The sequence below is a fragment of the Eptesicus fuscus genome, chromosome 19, assembly GCF_027574615.1.
Source record: "Eptesicus fuscus isolate TK198812 chromosome 19, DD_ASM_mEF_20220401, whole genome shotgun sequence".
NCBI lineage: Eukaryota > Metazoa > Chordata > Mammalia > Chiroptera > Vespertilionidae > Eptesicus > Eptesicus fuscus.
This window is the reverse complement of record NC_072491.1, coordinates 29,440,001-29,459,303: the sequence shown is the minus strand read 5'-3', so window position 1 is coordinate 29,459,303 and position 19,303 is coordinate 29,440,001. Positions and strand designations below refer to the sequence as shown.

General features: G+C 36.9%; 1 protein-coding gene across 1 annotated transcript in view; it reads right to left on the bottom strand.

Annotated features, from left to right (window-relative positions):
* The window catches only part of XKR4 (XK related 4), a 281,629-nt gene that overhangs the window by 129,877 nt on the left and 132,449 nt on the right, over positions 1-19,303 (bottom strand). The window lies entirely within an intron of this gene.

The following is a 19,303-nucleotide window of genomic DNA, read 5'->3' as shown; positions in this document are numbered from 1 at the left end:
TAAAAATCTAAATAAAGATTTATTAAAAATAATAAAACAAAATAAAGAAATTTATTAAGGTCACAGTATCTAAATAATAATAATAATATTAACAATAATAATAATAAAATAGTAGTAGTAGGGTTTTAAAGGCAGATTTCTTAAGGCTAAAAATAAAATATTATGGTCAAAAAAAGACTGCTCCTTAAAAACAAACAAACAAAAACATTTCCAGTTTAAGATCTTATCAGAAATATGAAGCAATTCTCCAGTAATCTGTAATAAACACAGCAAAGGCGAATTCGGCCATCACAGCGTTTTGTGAGCATGGCAGTTTCCCAAGGACTTGAATGTCAGAACAAATGGTGCCTCCTGCTGTTCTTCAAGGTTAGTGCCCCAGCGATGGGGGCCTGGGCCCGGAAGGACGTGCCAGGATATCTGTAGCCCAAAGAAGACCTATTAGAACTGCCATGTCTCCTGGGATCAGCATGTGCATGTCCGGGGCTGGGCTGTAATTGAATTACCTCTGATACAGGGAAAAACATCCCTGACCTAAATTGAGGGTATTTGTCTGCCAGCTTTTGGCACAAGGTTGGCTCATCATTTCACTCCCATTTAAAAATCTTAATTGCTATAATAGCTGGGTCTGCCAACTTTATCAGTCGGCCAAAGTCTTAGAAGAATTTTAACCAAAGGATAGAATTTCCATCTGGTGTTGACTAAATCCTGAAATTGCTGCCACTGCTACCGCTGCCGCTTCTCCTTGGCTTCATTTCTGTGGGGACCGACCACATTTGGAGCTCACCTATAAGTCAGAAGTTGACATCATTGTTGGTGGCTCTCACTGACAAGGCTGAAAACCGCGGCACCCAGCGTTTTAATGACGAGGCCAGAATTACTCATAATTCTGGAGACAGAGTCTCACTTGTATTTGTCATTCTGCATTGGCTGGTTTCCCAGAGGAATGCCGTTCGCCATTGGGAATTCCAAGTGATACTGGGGAAAGGCATGTAAATGAGAATAGAGCCCCAGTTGTCTACTAATCATTCACCTCACTAACTAGAGTTGAGAGATTTTCTTACAGACCCCGAGAAACTGGAGGGTGAAGCAAGGCTGTAAAAAGATACGCTGCCTCCATGGGCCCATTGCTCAGAAAAGAAATACATTTTGAGAACAGACCAAGGACAGGGCACGCTTTGATTTGGATGCTGTGCCAAGACCCTGACGCCCTCTGGGAGTTTTTCTCGGGAACACTGACCATTCTCCGGTCCCAGGAATGGGCTGAGCTGTTCGTAACATCATAAAAGACTAGCCACCTTGTTATCGGACATGGAGCTCCTGAAGGCCCGGCTGCAGACCCTCCCCTCCCCTTTCCATGTTACACTTGTGGCTCCCAGCTGCATGTAGCTATCTTCTCCCTCGTGTGTATACAACCGGCCAACTGGCAAGTGGGGGGTCAGAGCAGATTTTTGTGGATGCCCTGCTGCTCTCCCATACTGCCGGCATTATTGGAATAAACAATTATATAGGATTCAACCCTGTCACTGCTTAATTGGCTCAAGGAGCGACAGGCAGCCAGGACCCCTTGGTTGTCTGGTTACACAAGGATCAGAAGATCTAACTGGGTCCTTCCCTAGTCAAATCACAGTGACAGCAGGTGGCCACAGCAGCCTTGAGGTGACTTATAATATAATATTCAGCATATTTCCCTTTCTGTGATGCAGCAATTTCAACCTTTTTCATTTCATGGCACATATAAACTAATTACTAAAATTTTGTGGCACAACAAAAAATATGTTTTTTTGCCAATCTGACAAAAAAAATAGGTATGATTTTGATTCATCCACATCCGATGACTATTATTGTGTTGGTTGTCATTATTTTATTTGATAATCTAAGGGAAAAGAGGTTAGTACCCCTGACTAAATAGTCAGGTGCTGCATGTTTTAAAAATTCTTGCGGTACAGTGGTTGAAGTTCGCTGCTGTAGAGACATGGCATTGGGGAATACGGAATTTACCCTCATATTTCTTTATTGCCAGCTGGCTTATGGGGTATTGACTAGATTGAATAAGTAGACACACCCAATCCATCAAGTGCAGTGATTTTCAACCTTTTCCATCTCATGGCACACAAATGAGATGACAAAAAAAATAGGTATAATTTGATTAATTTACAAAAGAAAAAAGAAGTAATTACCTACTCTTTTTGCTTTAAAGTGACTTTTAAAAAAATCAAGTGCCTATACTTGTATATAAGGATTTCTGGTACCAAGAATTAACTGGTATCTGGAATCAGACACCAGTCATGCAACGTGACCAATAAGATGCAACTCTATTATATGATCTGTATACTGTATTTATGGTTCAAGACAGGGCATTCACACTGGATGGCTATTGTTGCATTGGGGCTATTGTTATATTTTTAATTTGACAGTCTAAGTGAAAGGCGGTCAGTGCCTTTGACTAAATAGTCAGGTATTTCGTGTCTTAAAATTCTTTTGTGGCACACCGGTTGAAAATCGTGGAGCTAGTGGTTTTGACAGCACCCTGCTCTCTCTCAGCATCTTGGACCTTTTTTCCACCCAAACATCATGCTGCTGCTATATAACTTGTTTACTCTTTTCTACTGGAGCCAGAAAGTGTTCAGGAGACTGCCAAGGCTACTGCTTCCAAAGCCCTAATACCACTTTAATCTTTCCAGAAATAAATTTTAGCCAATTAGTACTCCCTCCATTGCACCCATTACTCTAATAGCAACCTCAGATGGGCTGGACACTAAGCTTGTATAAATCAATGTTGTAGCTTCTTGCCAATTACTGTTTATCCTAACCTAAAGTATTCCTCCTACTCATGATAGTAATGTTGTAAAAAGAACGCAATGTATATAGCCATTTTATTTTGAAGAATGAATCAGGGAATCTATCAAAGCACTAACAGACTAGGAAATGCATAATAACAACATTTTTTACATCCATGCATTCTACCCACCAAGAGAATTATGTATGCTTTATATAAAGCCAAGATTAAAACACAATTAAAATGCTATAAACCCAGAGAAAGAAAGGAGAATAATGTAACCAAATAACTGTGTCATATGATGTTCTTTAAGAAAAACTAATCAAATGATATGTCTTGTTTAAGGCATCTAAATGCAAAACTATCCTAAGGGGACTAGACAAAATGATTCTCATCTAACAGCCACCGCAGTCTGGGTCTTGTCTTTCTCCTCATCTTTATTTCATCAAGGAGGGATCTTAGACTGTAGCTGGCTTAGGATTCCAGGGATTGGAGCTTTATCAGAAAGATTTAAATTAATTCCAAAACAATAAAAAAAAATTTACCTTCATTATAAAAAAAATACTCATGAAATTCGTGAAAAGTGAGTTTTTGTTGGGCATTAATTACATTAATGATGGAATTGTTCCACCAAAACCCAACAGAAGGAATATTGGTATCCACAATAAATTCCAGTGATCATACCCTTAGATCTGTGCAGTTTTGACTAAAGACTCACTGTTAAAATCCCACCAAAAGTGCTAAACTGTGATCGTAGTTTAGGGTTCTCTGAGGTGGCAGATATAATCACACTTTGGGGGTTTATATCAACTTGTGAAATATGCAGAGTAATTACAATGTTGTTGTAAGTGCTCATATAAGTAAATGAAATAAACATCAAACTTATTACTCAGAAGTCTTATGTAATGAACCTTGAAAAAGACAAGAGTTTCATTGTAGGCTAATAAGGACTGAATTATTGGTCTTAACTAACTTGAAATAGGTTAGTAATCTGTATCAACAGAAATATACAAAGTTGATGTCCTATTTTCAGATAGAAATGTCTAATTTTTCCTATCAAAAGAAATACAAAACTCAGAGGGAACAGGCAAAATTTTTATTGTATCCACTCCTAAAAACCACAGAACAGGTTTAGAAGTGGGTACATTTGCAACCAAAAATCACAAAGAGACTCACGGCTAAAAGCTTTTTGGAATAATTATCATTTGACCATGAAATTAAATTGTGCTAGAACAGGCTGTTTCAGAGCAAATCTAAACAATAACCTGCAGATTTAATTCAGTAGGTAGCAGATTACTCTGGAGCACAAAATGAGGAAAATCCATAACATTATTATCATAATCACCACAGAAATTCTTCTCATGTTTGTTTTTTTAAGCAAAAGTAGAGAGACATTTTTTGGGTTGTTTTAGGCTATACATAAATTTGCTTTTGCCTTTCAGTATGCAGAGGATACATAAAAATTTTAAACCTACCTAGATTCAATTCTTTAAAAATAATCATATATCCCCAGTGACGCCTTTCTCTATAATTCATTGATGTTAATGGGAAAATAGGATGCATTCTACAGGCTATCACCTCACTGTACATTAAGAACTTTGGGTCTTCTTCTCAGCTAATACTTGTCTCTACTCAAACAGAGAATGATTCTAAGATCTCATAAAGGAACTCACCTGACTCACTTCAGCATTCAGCTGCTCCTACCCTCCAGCCTCACCATCAGCCATTCCTCTCTCCTTGGACTTGGTTACAGCAGTCCCCCTTACCTGCAGTTTTGCCTTCCATGGTTTCAGTTACCCATGGTCAACCACGATCCAAAAATGTTACATGGAAAGTTCCAGAAATGAACAATTCATAAGTATTTAATTGTGCGCCATTTTGAGTGGTATGATGAAATCTCCCTCTGTCCGCTCAGTTCTGCTTGGGACGTGAATCATCCCTCTGTCCAGCACAGTGGTCGGCAAACTCATTAGTCAACAGAGCCAAATATCAACAGTACAACGATTGAAATTTCTTTTGAGAGCCAAATTTTATAGGTAGGTACATTGTTATTAACTTAATTAGGGTACTCCTAAGCTGGCCTTTGCTAAAAACGTCCTCAATCTGATTGAGGTACACTCAAGGGGCCAAAGAGCCGCATGTGGCTCATGAGCCTCAGTTTGCCGACCACTGGTCTAGTATCTCCATGCTGTCCATGTACAATAGGACATTTTGAGAGAGACCACATTCATGTAACTTTTAATACAGGATATTGTTATAATTGTTTATTTTATTATTAGTCATTGCTGTTAATCTCTTACTATATCTAATTTATACATTAAACTTTATCATAGGTATGTAGATAGAGGGGGAAAAAAACAGTATATTATTTAGGGTTTGTTACTATCTAGAGTTTCGGGCATCCACGAGGGTCTTGAAACATATCTCCCAGGGATAAGAGGGGGCTACTCTATACTGAGCTTATTTTAATTCTTTGCATGCTGTGTTCTCTTTAGCTAGTTGGACCATGCTTACTTCTCACCATCTTCCTATTTTGCTTATCTAATTCCTTCTCTTCATTTGCTCTGAAAGTCCTCCCTAAGGCCCCTCCCTGCAACCAGAGGCAGACATTAAGGCCATCCCCTCTGCAGTCTTCAACACCCTCTCTGTATCTAGCCCTTTCTAGTTGTGTAGCTGTTTGTCACTTTCCCCCGCCCCATTATAAGTGCCATTCAGAGAGAGAAAAGCTCCACCTTGCAGATGCTGTCAATATTTTGCCTATGTCTCCTTGGATCCCTTTTTCTATTTCCGACACATTCAGCTCCCACGTGTGTTTTCTCTCCTCTAAAAGCCAGCACTTGCAACTTTTTGCCAAAGGGCTGCCCTCAGGCAGTCAGAATTTGCTTTGCTGCCTCTTGCACAGAGCGGGCAGTGCCTGGGAATTTACACGAGCGTGGACTGCATTCAATAATGACCAACTGGTACAGAGGTATAAATACCTCAGTTCTCTGGCCTCTGGTGGAGATGATGCTGGGGGTGATTTACATCACCTCTCATGCCTTCTGCAGGATTGACCCTTTGTGGGTCTTCACTTGACCTCTTTCTTTTCTGTCCCACTTCCCCATGCCCCCTAAGTTTTTCCTGGGTACTCTAGCATAAGCTTTTTCTCATGAATCCCCTGCTCAAAGTTTGCCTCTGGGGAATTCAATCTAAGAGCCTAAGGGATTCCCCATACATTCCTGTTGAGTGAATTAATGCACCTTGATAAGCAGACATAGAATCACCCCAAATTCCAGTCTTAACCCTCTTCTTTTATGGATTGAAGCTCAGAGAGAGTGTGATTTGTCCAAACTTACTCAGTGAGTTAATGGCAAAGCAAGTCTACCAACATCTGTATCCCTTCCACTAAATTATTCACCCTTTATTCTGTTATTTTGAAAAGTTCCTTTGAAAAGCATAATCAGAAACTTTAGTTCTTTCAGTTTTAACCTAACAACAGTAACAAGAGCTAATATTTATTGAGTTTTTACTCTGCTAAATTATTTATATACACTATTTTACTTAAGACTCACAATAAATATAAAACATGCAGTTTTATCTTCCTCATTTTTCAGGGGAGAAAACTGAGGTCTAGAATGGATAACAACCTTGTCAAACATCACACACCTAGTACATGGCAGGTCAGGGATTTGAAATTTGGAAGTCTGACCCCAGAGACCATTCTACTAAAACTGTACATGCTTTCTGATATTAAAAAAAAAAGATGCAATTGTGCATATATTTACTTTAAATAGCATATATATATATATATATATATATATATATATATATATATATTTAAAGTTTATACTTAGTATGTTTCTAAGGGCCTTGTTTCTAAATTATAGTATCACAACATTCTCAGGCAATCATTCTTGATCTTTTTTTAAGGTGGGTATCAAATCCTTAGAAAATTATAGTCTTTTGAAAGATACACACACATTCAAGTATATGGTTTAATATAATTTGCAGGTGAAATAAGGACCCCTGAATTTACAGAGACAGGTTAACATTCCCTGCTTGAAGGTCTATTTAGACATATCACCATTAATAAAAAGCATCCAGATGATTACTGGCATATGAGAGGGAGCTAGTGCACAAAGACAATTAAATAGCCTTCTCCCTCCCTTCCACATTTTAACTAAGACAGCTCACAGTTATGGCTATACTAACCAGCAAAGATAATTTTCTGTAATATTTTTACTGAAAATGTTATTGAATAATTATATTCACATACAGTTGTACAAATAATACAGAGAGATCCTTTGAACACTTCAACCTGTTTTCCCCAATAAGAATACTTTGCAGCCCTAGCTGGTTTGGCTCAGTGGATAGAGCATCGGCCTGTGGACCAAAGGGTCCCGGTTTCAATTCCAGTCAAAGGCACATACCTGGGTTGCAGGCTCCTCTGGCCCAAGCCCTGCTCAGGGCACGTGCAGGAGGCAACCAATTGATGTGTTTCTCTCACATCTGTGTTTCTCTCTGTTTTTCCCTCTCTTCCACTCTCTCTAAAAATCAATGGAAAAATAACCTCAGGTGAGGATTAAATAAAAAAGAATATTTTGCAAAGATATAATAGTATAATATCTCAATAAGAATATTGACATCTACCAATTTACCAATCTTATTTGTATTCCAAGTTTCCATATTCATATTTATGCGTGTGTGTATTAAGTTCTATACAATTTTATCACCTGTATAAGTTTGTGTATGCACTACCACAGTCAAGATAGTGAACAATTTCATTATTACAAATACCCATTATGTTGCTTTTTTATAACAAAGCCCACTTTCCTTCCATGTTACCCTCCTACTCCCATTCTGAACTCTTGGCAACTCCTAAATCTGTCCTCTTGTGGTCATGTCAAGAATGTTATCTAAAAAAATCAAACATTTTGTGGCTATTTTTACCACTCAATATAATTTTCTAGAGATTCATTCAAGCTGTTGTGTGCATCAATAGTTATTCTTCTATTGCAGAGTACCATTCATGGTGCATGGATTACTTTTCTATTGCTGCTGTAACAAATTACCACAAATTTAGTGGCTTAAACCAATACAAATACATTATCGTATGGTTCTGCAGGTCAGAAGTCTTATATGGGTGTCACTGGGGGAAAATTAAGGTGTTGACACTGCTGTGAGTTTTTGGAGGTTCTAGGGGAGAATCCTTATCTTGACTTTTCCTGCATTGTGGCCTACACTCATAGTTCATGATCCCCTACATCCATCTTCAAAGTCAGTGAGAACAGGATTAGGTTTTCCTCACATTGCATAACTCCAACCTCCCTCTTACGTTTTTGAAGACACTTCAAGTTATATTCAGCCCACCCACAAAATCCAGGACACTCTTCCCATCTCACGGTCCGCTGATTATCAACCTTAACTCACAACCTTAATTTATCTTTGCATGTGACCTAACATACTCACAGGTTATGGGGCATTAGGATGTGGATAACATTAAGGGACCATTATTGTGCACATTACAATACATATATGTTAGGTCTGATCAAATAATTGAATTGATAACTCTCCCCTGGGGATTGACCTTTAGGCCACTTCACAATGGACACTCCACTTGCTTAGACCACATTCCACTTGCTAAGACCATTATCTCTCCCCTCTGGAGTTTCCTGGAATGCAGACCTGCACAGAGAATTCTCCACCCAGAAAAAAAGCCCACCTCGAGTCCTTTAAAAACCTCTGGCTCCCCGTCTTTGGGGGATGGCGCCATTTTGGGGCTCAGCCCATCTGGTATCCAGATGACCTAATAAATTCATAATTCTTCACCCCTTTTTGGCTTCGTGCATTCCTCCTTTGGTGACCCTAATAGTACACACCACAGTTAATTTACCCATTCACCTGTTGAAGAATATCTAGGCCGATTCTAGTTTTTGGTTGTTCCAAATAGAGCACCCATGAACATTCTTGTACAGGATTTTGTGTCAACCTAAGTTTTCATTTCTGTAGTATAAATGCTCAAGATTGTCATTACTAGATTGTATGGTGGTGACATTTTTCGTTTTATAAAACACTGCCAAGGGTTTTCCAGAGTGGCTGTAGGATTTCATATTCCTACCAGCAATATATTATTAGTAATCCAGTTTTCCACACCCTTGCCAGAAGTTGGTATTATCACTATTTTTTATTTTAGTCACTTTTATAGACATGTGGTGACATCTCATTGTGCTTTTAATCTGTGCTTCCCTAGTAGTTACTGATGTTGAACATCTTTTCCTGTGCTTATTTGCCATCTGTATATCCTCCTTAGTAAAATGTCTCTTTATATCTTTTGCCCAATTTCTAATTGGATTGTTTTTTAGCTGTTAAATTTTGAGAGTTATTTATATCTTCTAGATACTAATTCTTTGTCAGATGTGTGGTTTGCAAATGTTTCCTCCCAGTTAGGAGCTTAACTTTTTTATCCCCTGTTACAGAGCAAAAGTTTTTCATTTTGATGTAGTCCAATTTATCAATTTTCCTCTTTTGGTATCAAATCTACGAACTCATTGTGGTCTTAGATCTCAAAGATTTTCTCTTATCTTTTCCTAAATATTTTAGATTTAGGTTTTATGTGTAAGTCTATGATCCATGTTGAGTTAATGTGTGTATAAGTTGCAAGGTTTAGGTTAAGGTCCGCATGCCCAATTGGTCCAGCAACTTAAATTGTAATTCAAGGAAATGCGGACTTTGCATGTAGAAGTGTAACTACCCCAATACCAACTGCTCTTGCTCCAAGGCTATCTTTTCTCCTTGAATGCCTTTACATCTTTGTCGAAATCAGTTGAGTACATTTGTGTGGATCCACAATCTTTAATAGCATGTCATGTTTCCTGATACGTCTTTTCTGCACTGTTTTATGAGCTGGTTTTATTAGTCTCAGTTATATTTAATCTTCTTCTCTGTGTCTCTAATACTTGAGAGCTGAAGAGATACCTACAGAGATGCTGAGTAGCAAAGTATATTATTACCTCAATAAGCATTTCCTTCAATGAAACCAGCCCGCCATCCTTTTCAATGTTTATAAACCAGGTAAAGTTTATCTGTCACATGCACAGCTTTCTTTCAAAAGTGCACAGAGCTTTTATGTGTCTTTGTTTAGGTGTAGATACACATGTGCCACTTTAAACAAAATTGTGGCAACTGAAATTTGCCTTCTCTAAGCATTACCTAGATCTCATCTTTCTTGTCCTCTCTTCACCCAAATTCTACAGTCCCCTTTGGTAGATCCTCATTATCAGAAGGTAAAGAACTAAACCACTTATTTACATTTCTTGATTGAATACATTGAAATGCATTTATGCTCAAATGTTACACCTGCCATTTATTTGTACTTTAAAGCTTTGGTATCTAATTTGGGTAGGAAAGAGTGTTATTTTTATTGGGGGAGAGAGTGGTGAATAACTTTATAAACCAACTAGAGGCCTGGTGCATGAATTCGTGCACGAGTGGGGTTCCTTGGCTTGGCCAGTGATCAGGGCCCATGAGGGAGAGGCAGCCGGCCTAGGGGAGGGTCCACGGGAGCTTGGCCCCAAAAGCAAGCTAATCAATGGCTGATTCTGCGAGAAACCAGGCTGTCTCCTCCCTTCTGTCTGGTTCCAGGGTTCGGGTGAACCAGATTTGGGGCTGTCAGGGCTCCAGCAGCAAGGTCTGGGTTAGTACACGTCATAGCTACCGGCCGGTTGTCCAGTCATTCAGTCTTAACGGTTGCTTAGGCTTTTATATATAGATAAACAAGACTTTTTTTTCCTTCAGGGATTTGAGAGAGGTGGATTGGAAAGGAGGATTATTGAAATCCTATTAAGCTTATATATCCCTGACATTGCCAGTATCATTCCTAATGTTTAAATAATGCTGGGTTTGTTATTAAGCAACTTTATTCAATATTTAAAATTTAATCCTCGTGGCCATTGTAAGGTATTATTGTTCCCAATTCAGAAAGGTAACATCTGTAAGTGACATATTCACGGTACATATAAACATAATTGAAGTATTCTGACTTCAAGATCAGTATTCATTTTACTCTAACAAGCACAAAGGCAATTTGGAACCAAGAGATGAGAAACCCATAGCTTTCCTTCCCATAGAACAATGAATGTCCAGGAATCCTCACCCAACACAGGGTGTTCCTTCTAGAACAACACTGTTCAAAAGCACTTTCTATAATGACAGAAATGTCTTAAATCAGTGCTCCAATATGGCAACCACTAGCCACATACTTGAGATGTGGTTAATACTAGGAGGAATTGAATTTTAATGTTAACTAATTAGATTTAAATCTGAATAGCTATATAAGGCTAGTGGCTGCTGTATAGGACAGCAAGTTCTAAACACTCCCTCTCTCTTTCCATCATTGCTGGCTGAGCATAATTTGGGTGCCTCTTTCTTTTCCACCATTTCTGATCTTGACCTATTCCTTAGCATTACAAAAACCACAGATACATGTTTTAATTTTTATTATTTCATTTGTTTAAAAATTTCATTTTATTAGCTATATTTTCTGACATTATGAAAATTATTATTTCTGCCTCTGATGAGAAAAGTGATAAACACCCTATGAACCTCACCTCATCACTATTGTTAGATTAGAATATAATCCTCCTTTGCTCTTAGTGTAATAACGCTCAACCTCTCCTTCCTTGTTCCCTCCTTCTCACACCAACATTTTTGCCTCTGAAAACCCTTTTCTCCAGGAAGTTCTTCTTCAGTGGTGTTGTCCTCTTTATTGGGATCATCCTCCTGCCTTAATGAATCTGACTCTGTCTTGCAGCCCCTCAAGTGGAGGCATCTTTTACCCCACATTTAGTAAGACCATTCTGGAGCATCCTCTCCCCTTTATAGGACTATTCTACATAATTACTCTTCCTCCTTTCTGTCATGCCACTCTATCTCCTCTTATTTCCAAAATTTACTGAAGTATTTGGTACTTTGTCCATAGACATTTTTTTATTCCAAAACCCATGACCAGTTAGATTTTTTTTTTTATCATCCATGAGGACAATATAGCTAAGACTTGATTACCTAACCTACTTAATCTCCTTAATCTCAAGGATTTCCAATGTCACTCCACCTTAGCTATTGATAATCAAGTGTCCTCAAACTGGTCATTATTCCAAAGTTCACTCAAGAAACTCAGAAACATAAACACTCCAATCTCCGATTTCCACCTCCTATATATAACTCCTTTCTTTTCTTTAATATATATATTTTATTGATTTTTTTACAGAGAGGAAGGGAGAGGGATAGAGAGCTAGAAACATCGATGAGAGAGAATCATCGACCAGCTGCCTCCTGCACACCCCCTACCAGGGATGTGCCCGCAGCCAATGTACATGCCCTTGACCGGAATCGAACCCGGGACCCTTCAGTCCGCAGACCGACGCTCTATCCACTGAGCCAAACCGGTTTCGGCAACTCCTTTCTTTTCACTCAGATACAGCTACTGAATCTATTGTTTGACCTATGGAAACTTCTAGCCCCGACACTCATCTATCAGCCTCCCTCTAGGTTTACTTCCTTTAATATGCAGCTTAGTCTGTTATCTATCATTTTAATTGTTTATTTGCCAGATAATTTTAACTCCCTTCCTTTATTACTCTTTATTACACATACACTCAACTGGTTCAACTGAACTGCTTGCTTCACTTTTTATCTGAGTATAACATGTTCCTGGAAGTCACTCTATTAACATGTTGATGTCTATGAATTTATGGTTGTCCAACCTCAGTGGGGCCATCAATACACTGACAGTCCTACTGTGCTCCCTAGTCACTCTCCATTCCATTTTTCAAGCAGACCTTACTCTCTAAGGGATCTTCTCTAGTCCGTAGTTTCAGTGACTGTCTGTGAGTTGATGATGCCTAAATCTATGTCTGTCTTGGAGTCCTGGAGGACAGCTCCATCTGGAAGTCTGACGGATATCTCAAATGTACCATGTCTAAAAGTGTTTCCAGCTACTTCCTTCATCTACAAAGCTGCTTCTTCCAATGTTCCCAGTCTTAGTGGATTATAACATGTGACATTCAGTGCACACAACAGAATTTTAATTGTCACACTGAACTTCCCTAGTCTTCATTCTTCATATTCTATCTCTAGATATTCTACCACATTTATTTCAATGTGCTCCATTTTTCATCCCAATTTTACTAAGTCCTGCTCACAATAATTTCCCCACTTCAGCACTCTCAATAAGATCAATTCACTAAATTATTTTTAAGACATTACCCTTCTAAGAAACAAAAAATATGCCCTGGACTAAAGTCCTCTAATGATCTCCATTACCCTCAGAATCAAGTTCACGTCCTAAAACCCTCAGCACTTGACTCTGGATTATCTCTCTAGTCTGTTTGCTTCTCTCTCATGCTTTAACCTTAACATGTATAATACATACATGTTATTTGTATCTATACATACATGGAGGGTGAGGAAAAATAATAAAAAATGTATTGATATATTAAATTTGGTGATTTTAGGTTAAGGAATATAGGTGCTCTGTGTATTATTATTGCAACTTTTCTGTAAGTTTGAAATTATTTACCAAAAAAGTTTAAAAGGAAGTTCTAAGAGTTTTGATTTTTAGTTTTATAAGTGTTGTCAAGCAAAAGTGAGAGATTCTGTTCTCATCATTATTTTTGGTATATTAGAGCTAAAATTAAAAGGTGTTATAGAAATTCTTACAGTACAAAATGTTTTGTTTAAAAAAATTGCTGGGTAAAAACCAGAAGAATAAATTGTAAGTATAATCAATCATATGTAATATTTAGAAGAATTTTTAGTATATATAAAATATTATCATTGAATAATGAAATTGTTGACAAAATTTTACATGATTTTATATTCCTTATTTTTTATGTTTTCTAATTTAATAAAGCAAATATCTATATAGTGGTTAATAAAATTGAAAATAAATCTAAGGGTGCTTTAACAATGAACAGAAAAAGGAAAAGAAAGCAAATAAGTTCCATCTCCATAGCCTTGGCTGATAGAGTCTGGGAGTAAAGCACATTTAGACAAGGCCTTCCTTAGGAGCATCTCAGGTTACTTGATATCTACATACCTAAGGAGTACATGTCTTTCTTAGAGAAAGAAGTATTCACAAAAGTGGTATAGGTTTAAAAATTATGACAATTTTCTGAGCCTCTTTTCCTTAGTTTCAATCCTTTCCCAATGAAACAACCTTGGCCTTTGCCCTGTAGGATGTACTTTTGTATTGCTATAGTCATGACCAGATTATACAACAGGTACTTTATGCCAAATCTCAAAAATCTTCCTAAAATTTGGATCCTATATGCTAATGTTACGTTGTAGGCTTTTTAAGAACAGGGACCCAGCCCATTTCAACCTTTGCACCATTCTAACCTATCTTGCCTAAACTGCACATTTTCTGTCCCTTCTAATTTGATTGTCAATTTTAATTCAGTATTGGATGTTGGTTTTAATTAATAAAATTTTAGTTCAGTATTACTCATTTATCAAATATGACAGTTCCAGTCTGAATTTGGAGCCCGTTCTAATAGTGTTTTCCAAGCACCTAATATCTCTCTTTGTAACTGCATTTATTAGACTGTATGCAATGGCCTGTCTACTAGTATTCAGCAAGCCTTAGGCTCAACCCAAAAGAACATAAGCTCCTTGAAGCATTTATTTTCATGTCTAGAATGCTGTGTGGCACAGAATAGGTTTTCACAGAGTATTTTCCATTGTTGACAAATCAAATTTGATAATCAAATTTGATTTCATTTTAAGATGAAGAAATAGAGACCTTGGGCAGTTAAACATCTTGTTCAGGACTGCACAACTAAATATCTATGGACAGTAATAAGAACCAAGGCTTCCTCATTACCACCTGTTGCTCTTTCTTTTTAAATATAATTCTGTTCTTTCTTTAATATGACTCTGGATTTTTAAAATATAATTCTGTTCACCTACATATGTTCATAAAGATATAAATGCTTTGATCTTAAACAAAAGCTGTAGTGAGTGTGAAAGCTGCATTTTATCTCAGCAGTCCTGCTTGATTTCCCCAATCTTAAGGTCTTCTCCGATCTAAATATCTAAAACGGTTATGTCCATCTTCTGCTCTCAACAGGAGCTCAACTATGACCTTTATATATGCATAATTGGCTCATTTTTATTTATTAACTCTCTAAATTTTCATTGAAATTTAATTCCAATGATAAGTTTTTGTATGGTATCTGCATTTGTTATCTTCATAAGAAAAAAATAATAGTGATACACTAGGCAGATGGATAAAGGAGCAAGAGGCCTTCATCAATGAAATGACTTGTTTAAAATTTTAACAGATTATGACAGAAATCATTAGTCACTGCTCAATATCCAAGCCACACTTTTCTTTTAATAATAGGATGCCACATTTCAGCTGGTCCCATGGACATTCAGATAGAGACTCCCTAGCAGCAGCAGCTGAGGGTGGCTGTGTACCAACTTCTAAACAGTGGAATGAAAATGGAGTGATTTGTACAATATCTGGTTCATTCCCTTAAAAGGAAAGCACATGCCCCCACTGTTCTCTCTTTTCCTTTCTGCTGGCTGTAATGCTGGTATGTTGGTGGTAGATGGGATGGATGATGTGTGACAGGATGTCAGAGCAGCAAGATATAAGGAGCCTGGATCCCAGACAATTGTCCAGGCCCATACCAGCCGTGGGCCATTTATCTTTGTTTTGTATGAAAGAGAAATAAACTTCTATCTTATCTATGTCACCATTATTTTGAATTTCTCTGTTATAGCAAGCAAACAGATAGCCTATGAAATATGATCTTCATTTAATGCTATTAAATCAAAGTCTTAATAGATTTGTGGAGTATGAAATAATAAAAATAGAATAATCATGAACTAAAACCACTTGAACATAAAGTGAATACATATGATCAATAAATATATCTCATTTAGAAGCTATTAGGAATTGATAGGTTATTAGTATTTATACTCTATTGGACATTTTACTTAAGTTCTTGGCAATAATCTTCAAAAACAAAATTCTAACCAAGAAGAAGCTTTAAATCCAGTGAGTAACAAACATACCCTATAAATCATTAAGTAACTTCTTATCTCAATGATCCTATTTTACACACACCCTTTTACCCCTTATTATCTCCCCCACCCCCACTTCACACAGCCCGCTGCTCCAGCTAAACTGAATAATTTCAGTCTGACAATTTCAGTCTGATGTAAGAATAACTTAATATTTTATTGTTGTTTCTTTGTCCATGCTATTAGCACATAGTAGATGCTCAATTAATATGCATGGAAAGAATGGTTAAACATTTTCTTCACCATCCAAAAGTCTATCTTATCAAACCTAAAGTATGAACCTCAAATTAAATTTCCTCTGAGAAATAGTACTTGATGCCCATAGTTGGAAAAGACCTCTTTTTCTAACTTCTCGTAACAACATTACTGTGTCTATATCATGTCATTTATTACTACCTTCTGTCAAATAAATTCATAGTTCTCCTCTTCCCTCCTATGTGGAGCTTGAAAGCAATGGAAGAAGGGAACTCATGCCAGAATCACGTCTCCATTCCTTTCATGGCCAGCATTAGTAGTATTAACACATACTAGTAGATTAATACATGGTATGAAATACATATATTTTAGGTATGTTTTTATAATAAATTATCCAAGTGGTTTTGTTGATTATGCATGGAGAGATAATAATAAACAAAGAAAATATGAAAGATATATTAATTTAATACTATTGTATTGGCTTCTTAGGAAGCAAACAGATATGAAAGTAAATGAGGTTCATTATAGAAATGTGGTTGGGTTACATTTTCAACTGGTTTTGTATAAATCTCCTCACTAGTATCTGGAGGGCTTCATTTTACCCCTATAGCATTAAGATAAAATCAGAAACAAAGGCTAAAAGAGTCACCTATTAAGCAACCAAAGTAGGTATTCCTTAAGAATGCTAAGGAATATCAGAACAATAAAATTTCCAAATCCTTAGACACTAGGTAAACAGATTGAATAGGCTTAGAGATAAGGAGGAACAGGGATCAAGAATAAACCATTTCAAAGTTATGGGGGTGAAGAGTCAGCAATGAATTGCTGCTCTTCATGTTGTCTATTAAGAATTACCAATCATCAGATGTTGTCCATCAATTTTCTGGTTGGAGAGATGTTCATTTATGTCCAAGGCTCTTCCCAGAGCCCCACACTCTCACAACATCTAATTAGTCCAGGTAAAACCACTGCTCCAGAGCCAAGATGGAGAGATTAGTGTATGTGTCAGGGAAGTGGAGGGGACATGGATATACTGGATTGACGATAACATGAAGGAAAAACATGCACTTGACCAACACGGGAGTAGTTAGTTTGAAATTTACCATTAAGGCGGGGCTGCAGAGAATGCCTTTCCCTGCTCAAGAGGTTCTTAGAGAAGATGAGCTTTAAATTAAGTCTATGAAGATAGCAGAGAATGCCTGGAAGAGAATCCTAGACTGGGAAGCAAACTAGCAGAAATAAGCAATTCATGAGTAATGGGGACTATTGATTGATAAGTAAAATAGTGCCCTGCCTATGTGGTTCAGTGGTTGAGCTTCGACCTATGAACTAGGAGGTCATGGTTCGATTCCCAATCAGGGAACATGCCTGGGTTGCGGGCTCAATCACCAGTGCGAGACGTGCAGGAGGCAGCCGATCAATGATTCTCTCTCATCATGGATGTTTCTATCTCTCTCTCCCTCTCCCTTCCTCTCTGAAATCAATAAAAATATATTTAAAAATAAATAAATAAATAAATAAATAAAAATAAATAAATAAAATAGTGATGCTGGGTAATAAGAAATAAAATTGAAGCTATATAAGGTAAGTTGATATAAAGCTTTGAAGATTCCACACGGGTCTCAATGCTCATATTCCTATTTCCCAGTGTCCTAGGTATGGAAAATTTTAATGACTTAATGTTTCAAAAAATCAAATTTAGATGTTGATGGGACATTCAACTAGTTAATCTGATGATAGCTGAAATGGAGAGCTTAAATTCAGATATTAAAAAACAAAAAATGAAATGATTTTTTTTCCTGAGTATTTTATTTCCCAACTATTGGTCTAGGTTTGTCATATCAAGTTGATTATGAAAGAATGAGTCAAATTAATATCCTAAGCTCAGATTTCTCACTCAACCTTATAAATGCCCATCTATACAAAGAAACAAACAAAAGTAGTTAACATTTAGTACATGAAAGGTTTTAGGAAAACAGTCTAAAATAGTATATTTTCTTAAAAAAAGGATCATCTTTCCAGTTTCTTCCTAAGATGGAAACAAAATCTGTGGCTTTGCTAGAATACTATAATTTTTAATAAACAAAACATATGAAGTGTTTGTTTTAATAACATGCAAACTGTTTCTCAGATTTTAAAATGATAAATCTTTTAAAATAAACATAGAAACTTATTTAGAAAAACACAGGAAATCTTCAGGGTCTAGGGTCAGACAGAATATTCATATATCTTATACCAAAAACATGATCTTTAAAAGAAGATCAATAGATTATGTGAAAATTAAAAACTTTTACTCTGAAAAATACCTTGTTAAGAGGATGAAAAGACAAGCTATGATTTGAAAGAAAACATTTACAAACCACATATCCAACAAAGGACTAGTACCTAAAATATATAACAAACTTTGTAAACTTAGGTATATTAAAAGAAAACAATCCAATTGGAAGTTGAGCAAAAATATAAGGAGACATTTTACCAATGAGAAAGCACCAGTGACAAGTAAGCGTATAAAAGATGTTCAACATCCTTAGCCATTAGGGAAATGCAAATTAAAACCACTATAAGACATCACTAAACACCGATCTGAATGGCTAACAGGAAAAATAGCAGCAACACCAATGCTAGTGAGGGTGCAAAGAAACCGCATCCGTCATACATTACAGGTGGGAATGTAAAATGCCGTGGCCACTCTGGAAAACAATTTGACAGTTTCCTATAAAGTTTAACATACAACTTCCATATGACCCAGAAATTGCATTTTGAAGATTTAGTCCAGGGAGATGAAATATTATGTTCATACAAATGTGTGTAAATATTTCTAGCATCTTGACTCCTAACAGTAAAAAACTGAAAACCACCCAGGTGTCTTTCAACAGGGAATGATACGCAAACTGTTGGGTACATCCATGACTCGGAATACTACTCAGCAACTAAAAAAGTACAAACTGTTACTACTTGGAGCAACTTGGATGAACTTAACTGCACAAAAAGCCAATGCTAGAAGGTCACATACAATGCTAAAATGTTACATATGATTCCATTTATGTAACATTCTTGAAAAGAGAACAGATTAGTGGTTGCTAGGGTTTCAATTAGGGATAGAAAGAAGTTCAGTGTGGCTGTAAGTTCCTATGTCAATGTTAATATCCTGGTTGTGATATTGTATTCAAGTTTTGCCAGATGTACCATTGGGGGAACTAGGGGAAGAAAGCACACACAGCAGCAGAAAATTAATTATTTGGTGCACTAGGAAGATGAAAC